Below are 15,785 nucleotides of genomic sequence, written 5' to 3' on the forward strand. Positions count from 1 at the left end.
ATAAAGTGAAGTGCAGATAGAACATTAAATGATCGACAGAAAACAAGCCAAGACAAGGGACACAAGATGTGGCGCTAGCCAGGGACAATCCCCAACAATGTGTGGGGAAACCCTTTGATCAAATTTTCTTTTATCTTCAATAATTTAGCAGAGAGAAATAGTACAATAAATCTGATTCATATCAGCAGTAGCAAACCCTAGATCAGTAGCATGAGCATTAGTGGCTTCATCATCAAACTAGGGCAGACCATATCTCACAAACCGACAGTCAGATTGACTTCATTCCACCACCAAAAGTTTTGGCTTCTAGAGGAGGTTCAGATGAACCTACAACGCAGTTCAGATGAGGAGATCTTCTAGGCCACGCAAGTCAATATTTGCTTCTGCAGTTGCAGCTTCAGTTTCAGCAGTTTCCGGCTTCAAACTAGGGCAGTCAATATCTTGCAAACCGTTCGTCGGATTGACTTCATTCCACCACCAAAAGTTGCGGCTTTCAGAGGAGGTTCAGATGAACCTACAACGCAGTTCAAATGAGGAGATCTTCTAGGACACGCAATTCAATCTTTGCTTCTGCAGTTGCAGCTTCAGTTTCAGTAGTTTCCAGCTTCAAACTAGGGCAGTCGATATCTTGCAAACCGTTCGTCGGATTTACTTCATTCCATCACCAAAATTTGTGGCTTTCAGAGGAGGTTCAGATGAACCTACAGTGCAGTTCCAAAGAGGAGATCTTCTAGGCCATGCAAGTCAATCTTTACTTCTGCAGTTGCAGCTTCAAATTCAACAGCTTCCGGCTTCACATGTGTGAGAGAGAGAGACCCATTTCAGCGCAGTAGAGAAGAGACTCATATCTGTGCAGTAGAGAGAGAGAGATGTGATGAGATGAGTGAGTCTAAATTAGGAAAAGTCCTCTTATATTTATAAACAATGTTGGTGGGTGAATAGATGCGACTGTTGGGCTTCTGAGCCTACATGAGTTGTAGGTCGGCTTGATAATAATTCCATAATCAAAATAAATTCATATTTCCATGAATACTTATCGGAATTGGATGATCTTTATATCAATCCTACACCTCTCGACGAGAGGAATCTAATAAAAATATTATTAGCCATGAATAAGATGACCCACATGAAGTTTTACCCTGGTTGCCAATTTTAACACTCCTTCTCAACCATGGAGAACTTCATCTGCAATCTGTCTATTGGTCGTTACTATTCATCCATCAAATGCACTGCCTTGTACAGCCTGACCCTTGCCCTGCTCTGCTCTATTTTGTCTGTTCTGCTTTGTCTTGTTCTTCCCTGCACTGATCTGTATTGTTTTGTTCTGTTCTGCTCTGCTCTTGCATTGTTCTGTTCTACTTGCTTTTTTCCGAATTATGAAGAAGAAGAAATGATCGAGGATGTATCATACTGACTCGAAGTCAGTCTCAGAGTATGTACCACTAGTCCCAGACCAGTCTCAACCAACCCAAAGTCAGCGTCATAGTGAGTACAACTCCAATGGTCCCAGACCAATATCATCCTCCATTGACTCAAAGTCAGTCTCAGAGTATGTACCACTGATCCCAGACCAATCTCAACCGACCCGAAGTCAGCGTCATAGTATGGTACAACTCCTACCACTGGTGCCAGACCAGTATCATTGATCCCAGATCAATGGAGGTCATCCTAGCGTAGGGAGTACGGTAGTTACAACGATGCGTCCATCGGTACTACTATGGTCCCTAACTTCATTTCCCTGCTCTTTGATCAGATGAGAGGTACTTCCCATGAGTCCCAGACTGCATGGGTAGGATGCCTCGATAGGAGAACTAATCAATCCTGTCCTCACAGGAGAACACATCAATCCTGCTACAATTACCATGGAGAACACATCAATCCAGGCTGCCATGGAGAACACATCAATCCAGCCTCACAGGAGAACACATCAATCCTGCTACAATCGCCATGGAGAACACATCAATCCAGGCCTCACAGGAGAACTAATCATCCTGCTACACAGGAGAGCGAATCATCCTGTTCCACAAGAGAGCGAATCATCTTGTCCCACAAGGGAGCGAATCATCTTGTTCCAGTGTGCACCACCAGGGCAAGGTGAGTCACCCTGTGGTCGTAAGTTGCTCCAGTAATAACCGCAAGCCCTCAGAGCTCCCAGAGCTTAATGTATGCAACATGCAGGACCCTTGTACAAGGGTTTCTTACCGACTCCAAGTCATTTGTGAAAATAACAGATTAGATCTTTCCTCGGGACTTTGACAAGGTGTATCAACCTGTACATCATCTTAATGCGATGGAGCCTCCTTGCTCATCAACTTACCATATCCAAGATGATGTCTATCTGCTGGAGCAATCGACGAATACGGGATTCCTCAATAATCGAATCCCACCTCTGGTTGTTATAGAGAATCACAGTGGTATCCAATGTAAATCCAAATAGCGCACTGAAGAGCTTTCGCAACCAGACTACCTCACACGAGGTTATGCTAGCAACAATATATCCTGCTTCGGCGGTGCTCAAAGCCACCGACTTCTGCTTCCTGCTCATCCAGGATATCGAAGCAGATCCCAAGGTGAAATAGCACCCGGAAGTGCTCTTACGGTCCACCACACTGCCTGCCCAATCAACATCAGTATATCCAAGTAGTCTCACATCTCCGGCAGTGTATCTTAATCCATGAGAGATTGTGTCCTGAAGACATCTCAGAAGATTCCTGGCATCAATCCAGTGAGGCTCAACCAAATATGAGCTCACAATGCTAACTGCAAAAAATATGTTCGGACGGAGTTTCACCAAGGACATCAATGCGAATGAGTTTATGAAACTCAAAGGCATTTCCCAAATCTGGTTCGACATCACTACCATATAACTTCTAAAAGTTAAGATCCTCGAGGTAGTCACAGGCTTTCAATACATCATACCAAATCTTTCCAATATCTTTACCACATATTTCCCTTGAGATATGAAAATTTCCCTTGGCTTCTGCCATACTTCAAGTCCTAGGAAGTAGTGCATCAGTCCTAGGTCTTTCATTTCAAATTCAGAGGCTAGCTCCCTCTTACATTTGTGAATGAGAGGGTCTGCACCTGTTAGCAAGAGGTCATCCACATACAATACCAGTATGAGAGGCTTGTCATCTTCAACCTTAAAGTAAAGGTTAGAATCGGCTTCACTCCTAGTGAATCCCAGCTTCATCAAGTAGCTATCGATCCTCTCATACCATGCTCGGGGTGCTTGCTTCAGCCCATAGAGAGCTTTCTTCAACCGGCATACATGAGATTTTCGATCATAAATCTAAAATCCTTCAGGTTGCTCCACGTAGACCTCTTCTTTGATCGAGCCATGCAAGAACGCAGTCTTGACATCCATCTGATGTAGGTTCCATCCTTGTGAAGCGGCAAGGGCTATGATCGAGCGGATGGTCGTATATCTGGCAACAGGTGCAAATATCTCATCATAGTCTATACCATCATTTTGGGAGAAACCTCGAGCAACAAAACGAGCCTTATACTTTTCTGTGCTTCCATCTGCTGCATGCTTTATCTTGTAAAGTCATTTGGAAGTAACAACAGTCTTGTCTTGGGGTCTGGGAACTACTTTCCAAACATCATTCTTTATGATAGACTCATATTCTTTGGTCATAGCATCCTTCCATACTTGATGCTTGACGGCATCTGAGAATGACGAAGGCTCATTTTGTATGATTGTGCTCATGATGGTCAGGTATCCTTGATACCTATTAGGTTTCTTACTTTCACGAAAGGTTCCTCGGGGTGCAGCATGTCCTTCAGCATCATCAAGTAACCCCTTAAGCCATGCAGGCCTCTTCCCAGAAGAGGAAGGCTCATATGGAGGAGGATCAATCGGATCCATGGGTTCTTCTACATCAGGCATTGATTCATCATCCTTTTCTTTCGGTTCCCTGGTGTCGGCTTCTTGAGAGCTCCTCAAAGTCGGAAGATTGATCACCTTTCTAAGAGCCATATCTTCGTCAAAGGTGACATCATGACTGATTATGACTTCCCTTTGACCGGCTACATAGATTCTATAGCCTTTAGTATTTTCACCATAGCCCACGAAAATTCCGTTCTTTCCAGATGCTCCCAATTTATTTCTTTTCTCTTTCAGCACATGAAAGTATATAGGGCTTCCAAAAATTTTAAAATGAGAAACATCAGGTTTCTTACCGGTGAATTTTTCCTCAGGAGTCTTGGAACCCAATGCTTGATGAGGGCATCGATTTTGTACATATACGGCAGTGATTGTAGTTTCAGCCCATAGAAACATCAGAAGTCTTTGATCATGTAGCATGGCCCAGACAACTTCCATCATCGTGCAGTTCTTCCTTCCCACCACACCATTCTTCTCAGGAGTATGTGGTGTAGCAGTCTCCCTCTTAATGCCAACCTCAGGTATGCCTGAGTGAACCAATTGTAATATATCAGAGGTCTTGCTTTGGCTTGAGGGGAATGGTCCCCTTTTGAGCTTTCCTTCAGCACATCCTGGACATACACCTTCATTCTCTATTCAGAATTCGGGCATCCCTATCACCATTTGTCTTACACTGAGTATAGCTTTATAATGAAGGGGGGAAAACCTCTAATGCCAAAGTTCGGACTGAAGAGATGTGTCATAAGACATGACACCTAGCAGACTTCCATCGACCTAATATAATGAATCACTAAACCCAAAAGTAAAGGCATCTTTAACATTATTTTTCCATATACATACCTTGCCATCATTGAAGGTTACCTTGTAGCCTTTGTCTTTCGTTCCCAAGATGGACACTAGGTTCTTTTTGAGGTCAGGTGCATTTAATACATCCTGGAATTTCTAGCCTTCTTGAATGCTTGTCCTCTACCTTGATTCCCAGCGCTCCTCTTACCTTTGTTGTTGAATTTGTCATTCCTTTGATTGTCATCAAAGGGATTTTGATCATTGTCCTAGAGTGAGTCCTTTCTATCAGGGAACTCCCTTGCATAGTGACTTGCTTTATCGCAAATGTAACATCGTCATTTTCTTCTAGCCTTAGGTCCAGCCTTTCCTTTTGATTTAGTGTCGGAATTATTTCTTTTCTTTGCATGAAAAGAAAAGGCAGCAGGAGGACCTTTAGGCATGGGCATTTCTTACACTTATTCCCTTGTTTCTTCTTGAATGCATCTAGTCATTAATTTCTCGAAACTAGGAATTACATTATAGTTCAGAAGAGTAGTCTTGAACACATACCATTCAGATGGTAATCCTTCAAGAGTTGTGAGTGCCATTTCTCTTTCAGTAATAATTTCCCCAATAGATAGGAGATCGTTCTTGATCTCGGTGATTCTTAAGAAGTATGCTTGCATAATTTCATCTTTACCCTTCTTGATTTCCCTCAGCTTATTTCTAAGAAACAAAACTTGATTTGCTTCATTAACTTTAAACAAACTCACCAGTCTGTCGTAGATTTCCTTGGAGGTGTCTAGATCAGAGATGTAGGCCACCAAGCACTAGTCGATAGAGTCCTGGATGATCTTCTTTGTTTTGACTTCTCCATTTTTCCATTTGTTTCAGGCAGCAACAGATGCATTTGATGAAGGCTCAACAATATTGCCTCTTACATGGTCCAGCACTCCTTGATCTTCAAGGGTTAGATCGATAGACATCTTCCATCCGTGATAGTCAGCTTTCTCACGAAGCTTGTCTTCAGTAGGAAAGAGTGTTGAGGACCCCATAGTTCTTTTAGGATAGCTTTGCCAATCTTCTCTTCAATGATTGCTCTTGCTCTTGCTCACGCTTTGTCTTCACCTCAGCTCTGATACCATGTTAAGTTATGGTATGTTCTATGCTTATAACAATTTACTTCTTTTTTCTTATTATATTCAACCGATTAGCAATCACGTGTACATAAAGTAAAGTGCAGATAGAACATTAAATGATCGACAAAAAACAAGCCAAGACAAGAGACACAAGATGTGGCGGCTAGCTAGGGACAAACCGCACAATGTGTGGGGAAACCCTTTGATAAAATCTTCTTTTATCTTCAATAATTCAGCAGAGAGAAATAGTACAATAAATCTGATTCATATCAGCAGTAGAAAACCCTAGTTCAGTAGCATCAGCATTAGCGACTTCATCATCAAACTAGGGCAGATCATGTCTCACAAACCGACAGTCGGATTGACTTCATTCCACCACCAAAAGTTTTAGCTTCCAGAGGAGGTTCAGATGAACCTACAACACTGTTCAGATGATGAGATCTTCTAGGCCACGCAATTCAGTCTTTGCTTCTGCAGTTGCAGCTTCAGTTTCAGCAGTTTCCGACTTCAAACTAGCGCAGTCGATATCTTGCAAATTGTTCGTCGGATTGACTTCATTCCACCACCAAAAGTTGCGGCTTTCAGAGGAGGTTCAGATGAACCTACAACGCAGTTCAGATGAGGAGATCTTCTAGGCCACACAAGTCAATATTTGCTTCTGCAGTTGCAGCTTCAGTTTCAGCAGTTTCCGGCTTCAAACTAGGGCAGTCGATATCTTGCAAACCGTTTGTCGGATTGAATTCATTCCACCACCAAAAGTTTCGGCTTTCACAGGAGGTTCAGATGAACCTACAGCGCAGTTCCAAAGAGGAGATCTTCTAGGCCATGCAAGTCAATCTTTACTTCTGCAGTTGCAGCTTCAAATTCAACAGCTTCCGGCTTCACATGTGTGAGAAACAATGTAAACTTTGACACGGGAACTGATATTGTTACCCATTTCGTAGAGATAGCAAAAAAATGACCCGATTTTCAAAAGTGGTGATGCAGAATACACATGTTAACTTTAATTTTTTTTCATGTTCAAGGATGAAATCAAGTTTTAGAATGGTAGTGATTTTCATGTTGATTTTAAAAAGTGAGTATTCTGCATCACACCCTTTTTTTAAAAGACCTATTTTTTGACTTTTATTTTTCTAGTGTGTGAAATGTAAAAAATTATTTTCTAAATTTGATAGTTTTTGAAGTCGTCATTTTATTCATATTTCCTTGTTCTCTATCTTAATTTTTTTTTTTAGGGGGATTTTTATTGTTTTGCGTTTTTAAATTAGAAAGTCGATAGTTTGAATTTTAGATAATCTACATATTTATACATCCTTAATTAATTTTTCAAACCACATGAAATAATTGTTTCTAAAAAACAACATTTTTTAACAATGGACATAAAAATAACCATTTTTAACATAAATATAACAAAAAAACTAAACGTTTTGATAATTTTTTGCTAGAATTAACATGTCAAAATCACAATTTTTATACAAAAATATTAACTAAAAATGGTCAAATAATAGTTTTTTTTATGAATTTCATGTCAAAAAAATAATAATAACAACTTTTTTTTCAAAAAATAATAATTAACTTAAAAATCAATGCGAAAATCACAAATTACAAATATTGAACACATAACAACTTTAATTCATTGATTATTCTTTTCATGAAATGTCAGAGTCAAAACATAGCAAAGCTTGATTTCCAGGTATAACTTAAATTTAATCAAGAATGTCACGTAATCCAAACTCTTCGTCCTCTAGAGTTTCATCATTGTCATCTTCCACAATATTTTCTGCTTCCTTTTGCACAATTTCCTCTTCTAATGGGTCTTTGATGTCTGCAAATCTCCCAATACATGTCTTTCCAAACATTCCATGTAATGGTGGTTGGGGTTCCTTTGCCTTTTTTGCCACACGTGATTCATTAAAGTCCCCTTTCCTCAACCCAATTTCTTGCATTTCATCTGGAAGAAATTGAAGAGCATTAATTCTTTGTTGAATGAAATTGCATTGTAATGGATCTTTCTCAATTGCAATGCAATTTATTCCTTTTTGAAGGCAGTATGCTAGTGTTGTACCTAATTATCAAGCACAAAAAAATAATGAAGTAAATTAGTACAATGACATATTAATTAAAAAAAGAACATATTGAAATTCAATTCCATGTGGAAAAACCTACCTGAGCCAGAAAATAAATCCAGAACCCAATCTCCTTCATTTGAACATATGTCTATAAGATAGTTAATCAATAATTGTGGTTTCTGATAAATGTTAACTATCTCTCCTTTCGTTTCTTTGTCTTCATATGTTAGTTTTCCCACAACAGCATCATAAGTCAGTATTTGGCTATGACTCTTTCTCTCCACCCGATTAAAAATCATAGACATATGGCTATCATCTTTTGCCCAACTATCAATATGAATGAACTCACAGTCATTTATAAATTGTTCTTCATTGTTAAGAAGATTTGACTTTTGCCTGTAACATAAAATAGTAAAAGTTCAATTAACTTGTGCATAAATGAATTTTTCAACATTAATCAAATATACCTTTAAACATCTTACCATGTAAGCTGCATCCCTAAATTTGTTTTCCCCTTGAAGCTTGACAATACCATTGCCAATTGTGTGTCTGAATGAAATGTCACAAATCTCCATAATGGTGATGACGTCACTTCCATAAATCCCGCCACCACTTTATTAAAAGCTTGATAAGTATAAGGGTCACTATCATAGTAAATGTTTGGAATATTGAAACCATGGGGAATATCTGCAATAACCAGGGCATAATCCCTTTTTGGTACGAGTTTAGCAATGTCTTCACAATCGCCTTGTATTACTTGATATTGAATAGTGTCTAGCCCATTCCAAATGAAATGATTAAGAGTTGGATCAAGTACAACATTCTTAATACGTTGCTTTCTCAGTCTTTCAATCTTTATTTTTTCAATAAAAGTCTTGAAACTGTCTGGTGCTCCATTATCTTCTTTCTTCATCTTTTACCAAACAAACAAATGTATGTGTGAGTTTTAAATTAAAAATAGTACACAGATGATTAAAACTGAATGTATAAATCAAGTTACCTTTCTAAATGCAAGATAAAAAGCTTTTAATGTTGATGTAGAACTTGAATCTGGATAGTTGCGTACAACATCATCCCAACTATCTTCATTCAACAGTTTAACCATTTGTTCCTGATTTTTCATGTAAACTTTGTGACTGCACAGATAAAGTAAGAAAAAGTTAATATAATGATATGTATAACAAATACTACAAATAACAACATGTTTTATTTAAAAGATAACTATAATCCTGGAAATAAGTAAAAATAATTTAGCAAACTTTTGAAATTCTTCAGACATTTCTCCCAATGATAATTCCCCTGACCTCACACGAGATAATATTGTTTTGACAATTTTTTCATCTTTCACTCCTTGCATCGCCCTCCAAGGCGTGATGGTCATATCGTCTGGAAGTTGCTTCAGTTCAGGAGCCGATTTATTGTTGCTACATATCAATGGCTTAGACTTTTTGACCCTCTGGTTTTTAATGCCAATGTCTTCCCACATGCTAAAAATGTCATCAATCAAATTCCAAATATCTCCAGTTCTAAATGCCAATTGGAAAATGTTATCAATACCTCTGAATAAATCGCTATATCTGCTGTCTTTTCCACCTTTTGAATTGGTTTTCTCTTCAATTTGATAGCCTATTTCCATACAACATTCCTTTCGGAAATCTGCAGTAATATTTATCTTATTCCCACCACATTTTTCTAGGAATTCACTATGAATAAATCTAACCTTTTGGATCAAAGTCATAGACATCCTATATTCATTATCTGAATTATGATCCAATGCCACTAACTTTGCTTCTGTTTCATTTAAACTAGCATAAATGACACATTTCATTGTTTCAAAACGTGGGTTATTAGGATATTCCTCCATCAATTGTCTTTTAGCTTCAACAGAATGGTTCCCCCCAAGCACATAATAATTGTATTCAAAACATTTTGACTTATCAAATGCTTCTTTGTTGGGAACTTGAAGTGGATCAACAAGAAGCACATAACTAACCACATGAGCATATGGATTGTACCTCATCAATGTCTTCAAGTTGTGAACATGCAGATGATGTGGCTTTCTGATTTGATATTGGCATTTTCCTTCACTTGCCTTATAGGTTTGCCTGACATTTAACTGAAATGTACGACCACCATCAATTAAGTTTCTCTTTGTCAAATTCTGTCGAATGGCATTTTGTTTTGTTTTGATTATGCCATCATCTAAATCAGCTCCTAGTGTAATGATTTCTCTGCTTTCTTTTGAAGTTTCACTAGGTTCTTGACTGCTGGTAATGACTACTTCAAGATCTTCAACTCTACTTTTTTTCGTCATAACATTCTCAAGAGATCTATTCTTGGGCATTGTTACTTTTGGTATTTTACGACCTTCTTCAGTTCCAATGTCATCTTCAGTAATGGCAACATATGCTTCATTGTCAATTTCAACTTCATCGTCCTCAAAAGTGACTTGTTTACCCTTGCTAGATTTATCCACCAGAGGCCTTTTTTTCTGATTCTTTGGATGTAGTTTTGTAGCATCATCAATTACTACATTTTCCATGTTTTCCATATCTTCTTCTGACACTGAGTAAAAATGGCTGACAACTTTCATGATATCATTCTCTATGTAATGAATGCCTCCCAACCTAATTGAACAGCTTTCAACAAAATTCTGCCAAACAAAATATCATATGTTAATATAAACAAAGTTAAAAAATATAGCGAGACACTTTCAAAACACAAAATAAAAATACAAATAACAATACTTACGATGTTTTGTTTCATCTCATTTACGATTTGTTTACACAACTTTGTAGATACCTCTCTCGTATCATATAATGAATATGATAGTCGGTATTTAATCCTTTCATGTGACTTGGGAGCTTTTGTAAGTACGTAAACAACTTCAGTGTTTGGTACCGAACACATATCTATGACTCTTCCCATCACCTCCAAATTTTCATTATTTTGGGGTATATCAATGTATAGATATATATTCATAGTTGTGCTCTCTCTTTCTTTCACATACCAGACTCTTGATGGAAATTTCACCTCTTTTGAACTTTTCCAATCTGAGATTAGCTTCTTATCACTTGAAGCACTTGAAATATTTGTACGCATGAGCTCAGGTGGAGTTCGTTCACCAATGTTTTTTGAAGATACACCTTTAAGACTCTTTGGTCCAGAAAGATTCACAAAAATTTTCCTTGATGCCATTTTCCTAAAAAAAAACACATAAATTAGTAAATAAAAAAACATATTAACTTAAATTAATAACAAAAATATACCATAAATTTTTTATTTGTATAATCAGAATTGCCCAGCCACCTCTAACGGGCAGGCGGGTCGATGGGCGAGCGGGAAGTCAGGTGAGGGATAATGAGGCTAAGTAGACATTTAGGCAAGTATGGGTGAGCCCCTACCCACGCGCCCCCCACAACCCCCTAAGCTTCCTCCCTCCCCGCCCCTCACCCCACCCCCAGATTAATAAGTCATATTAATCTGTTAAATAATTGACATGTTCTTTATAATTCTACATATTTAATCATTTTACAACTGTAAAAATGTGTAAAACACCAACCTTGATAGATCCATTAAAAAATTTACACATATCGCTCCATGTTAATCATATGAACAACAAACAGTCACAAATATAGTATATATAAAAAACCACAGGACCACTCTAACTACATGATTAATTAACATATTTAACCTGCAATGGTTGTAGAAAGAAAAGAACTTTGGGACTGGAAGACCACTCAAACTCCTTTTGGGCTTTTAGTGATTCCAGTGATTCTCTATGGTGTGAACTGTGGGCTAGCAGTACCTCCGACATGCAATGGAGACAAATTGAGAAAATTCAGAAGCGTTTGACTACAAACAAATTTAAGATTAAAAGTGTAGTTCCTTATGATATCTTGTTAAGTGAAACAGGGACTGCTCCTATTGAAGCAATTGCTATGGTGTGAGTCATAAAATATTTAAAAAAAATTGAGCAAATGGAAGAGGGTAGATGGCCTAAGGTTGTATTTAATGATAGATTGTGCAAGAGCAAAAAAAATTGGATGTAGCAAAATAACAAATGGTTTAGTAAATGGGGTATTTGCTTGAACGCGTGTCCCATAAACAACAAAGAGATAAAAGCTTTTGTCATGGAAAAGTTCCACAAACGTACTTGGGATAAGGGGTTATGAAGAAAGAAAAATTACTATATTGAAGTGTTTAATCCCACTCATAATCATCAACCAAAAGTAAGTTCCTTCCTAAATATTTGAGATTTGAGATTTGACTGCATAATCATGATTGGCGAGACTGTGTATTCTTGTTCATAATGAGTGCTTGATTAGACACTCAACACATATCTAGTTAAAATATAAAATTTCCTTCCGTGTTTACTATAAATGAGAGATGGATATATGATTTGCAAGAGCGTCTTATGTGAAACCTCTGCAATTTCTCACAATCTCTCCCATTGCAGTTGGAGAGACGTCAATTAGTGCCATCGGTTGAATGTGTTACAGGAAGGCATTCATAGGTATCGTTGTAAGCATTACAACATGGACCTTTTTCTCTGCAAATCGTGTGACCACGTGTGGGCTGTGTATTGGAAGTTGAAGGTGGATAGCGTAGCACAACCCATTGCTCTTTCATATGAAAATGATATCGTCCAATGGTTTAAAAAACACAATGGTATTTTAATTGCAGTGATGTTGGAAGATTTTTATGTTAAATCAAGATCAAGGCCGAATGACCAATTTTCGTTTAAATATTATTGATTTTATATAAAATCCTTGCTTATTCATAATTGAATAATGCTGGAGATAACTTTCGGCATCAATTAGTCTATAGAAGAGTCAGTGGGAGTAAAGCCATCCCTTGAGGGGTATAATAAGGAATAAAAACATCAACTGGAAGAGTTGCTATGCATACAAGGGCGTGTTTGAGGAGCCTAAAGAGCTATTGCCCAAGAGGGAAGTGGAGCATGATATTTAACTATTGTCAGATTATTTGTTGCCAAACAGTTGATGGAACAATGTATCTTCAACCAAGTACCTCACACGTGGATCACCCATCATAAGTGTTCCTCCTTTGTAATGTATCACAACAAAAATATTGTGGTATAATACATCACACTGCAACAAAAATTCCTTAAGTGAGATACATGAAACTCTTCACATTTTCAAGAAAAAATTCCAAGTCCTTATCTTATATTCTTGTGGGATGACACTATGTTGCATGCAATTTTTTCATGCAATGTAAATTGTCACACAAAAATGATTTTCATGCAATATGCATAAATTTCCTTGAAAAACTAAGTTGTTCTAGACATTCATTTTTAGAAAATCTATGCTCATGGCTATCATGGAAGCCATAAACTCGATGTCCTAAGCCAAGTTCGATCACTTACATGCTAAATTGATCCTCATGCCAGAAAAACCTAATACAAATCAAAATTTAGGGGTTTTTACCTCGATTTTAGATGAGTGAAATCAATGTTCCAATTAACATTGAGAAAAGCTTTGTTATCCTATAACAAACCTAACGTGGAAAACAATTTGTAACAACCCATTACCAAAGTGAACAATTTTTTTTTAATAAAAAAAGGAAAAAAATATGTAATAACGAAAAACCTTATACATATACCAATACTTTAAAATTCATGAATGCATATACAACAATATTTAAACATAAAAGAACATAAAATAAGACAGTAATAAAACACAACATTTTCCACCTAAAATGAAACCCAAAAAATTCAGAATTAAAACATTTTTTAATTTTTAATATATATATATATTAAAATTTGTCCCTTATTTAAATAAGTTCATGCATAATATAGTGATGTATAAAATGTTTGTTCTGGTCTAAATCAAATTCAAATTGTAACAAAATGAAAAACACGACACCCACTTTTATTGATCGTAACACAACGTTCGCTCTTTAGTATTTACATTGGTGGACTTATTGGATTCGTACAAATGGGTAACACATATTTTGGGATCTCAATAATACATATTTCGGATTTGGATATTGTTAACGTGGGTGTGAAAATTCATAAATTTGAATACCACATTTCAAATCTTCATTAACCTTTTTCATGCTCAATGTTTAACGTTTATCGGGTTGAAACTAACACTAGTTACACTACAATTATAATCATACAAGGTTCAATTGTCACTTTCCCTGTCTAGTGGTTCGTATATTTTAGATGGGGATGCCAAGGTGAGGGCGTCACCATGTTATACCTAAATCGAGTGATGCGCTTTTCATGCAATTTCCACGTCACATATTTTAGAACAAGTGTTTCAATCCACTACATTGGATTATGGCAAATGAAAGTTGTGGATCCCACCTGTTATACTTCCACAAAAGTTGAACCTTCTGTAATATTGTGGTGGAAGATTGGGTAGTTGGCTAGGTAGTTGAAGGGAAAGATAAATATCTGAAAGGTGTTTTTTTGATGATATGGTTTTTTACAACAATGTTGACAATTTGGATCATAATGAACAAATATTAGAACCAGAGCAGTTCAGAAATGTGAACCGCTCATCCTTGCTTCCACTCGCCAAAATCTTTGCACTGTGGAGAGTAGAACCCAAATTGATCAAAGCGATGGAACGAACAGAACCGCAATTTAGAGCACTGCACGACTGTAGGCACCAGCGACAGGGAGAAACCGTCAAACACACCATAACGACTAAACAAAGTTACTGTTTGATCACATCACGTAGCGACCCACCTTTTATTCACTAGTTAATTAACGACTGAACAAAGTTACTGTTTGATCACATCACGTAGCCACCGACCTTTTATTGACTGGTAAACGTTAATTTAAGACAAGTGGGGATTTTGTTGGGCTCAGTGTGATGACAAAGACCGTTCTTATGGATCTAGTACACGTTAATTTAAGACCAGTGATTATTTTGGACTCCGCCTCCCCCTCCGCTCGCGCAGGGCCACCCCCGAGCCGCTTCGCCCCACCCGACCGGCGGGGGGTCGATTCCGGGAATCGACCCGCCGCCGGTCGGGCGGGGCGGGGCGGCCGGGGGTGGCGCTGTGCGGGTGCAGCACCACCCCGGGCCGCCCTGCCCCGCCCGACCGACGGCGGGTCGATTCCCGGAATCGATTCCCGGAATCGACCCGCAGCCAGTCGGGCGGGGCAGGGCGGCCCGGGGGTGGTGCTGCACCCGCACCACCATAAGTTCAAGGTCCATACCATATTCCAAAAAAAATAAAAAAAAATAAAAGAACCATTGATTAATGCAGGATAGCGATCCATTTCCAGGCTCTGGATCTGAGGCGTTAGAAACGCCATGGACACCTGCATTTGAAGGAGATAATTTAACGTTTTTTTTTTTCCATTTCTTCCCTAAACCGTACACATAATAGACAAATGCAGCGGCTGTGGAATGTTGATTTTACTAAAGAATCCGTAGATCCGCAGCAGGATCTCTTCTTTGAACTAAATCACCTTTCCTGCACACAGTAAGAGGCGATCCACATAGACAGTCGTTATGAGCAAATGCACCAGCAAGAAAAGTATTCAGTGGATTCCCTTAGGAATGTCGCCACACACACCGCAATCCCACTAATTGTAGAAAGATGGCTTCAGTTTTAATCCTTTTTATTAAACTTTTCTGCGCAATCAGAAAGGAGACAATCTGCAAACATTGGAGGAACTTCCCCAAACGTTGGAGTTCAATCAACCCAGATTTAATTAAAAAAGAAAAAAAAAATCCTCTACAACTGAAGCATATTAATGTGAAATCCAAACAGAGAACGAGAGACACTTCCGCTCAATTTACTGAAGCTGAGATCAACATAGGTTAACTACAGCACACCCCCTGTATTCTGTATCCCACTGCTCAATTGGTTCTTGGAAAGAACAAGATATTCAAATGATGACGGTAAAGAACATATGGAGCTGGAGAGCACATCTTC

Source organism: Pinus tabuliformis, chromosome 4_2 (genome assembly GCF_031772625.1).
Source record: "Pinus tabuliformis cultivar Carrire ecotype Pingquan chromosome 4_2, CPIR1, whole genome shotgun sequence".
Classification (NCBI taxonomy): domain Eukaryota; kingdom Viridiplantae; phylum Streptophyta; class Pinopsida; order Pinales; family Pinaceae; genus Pinus; species Pinus tabuliformis.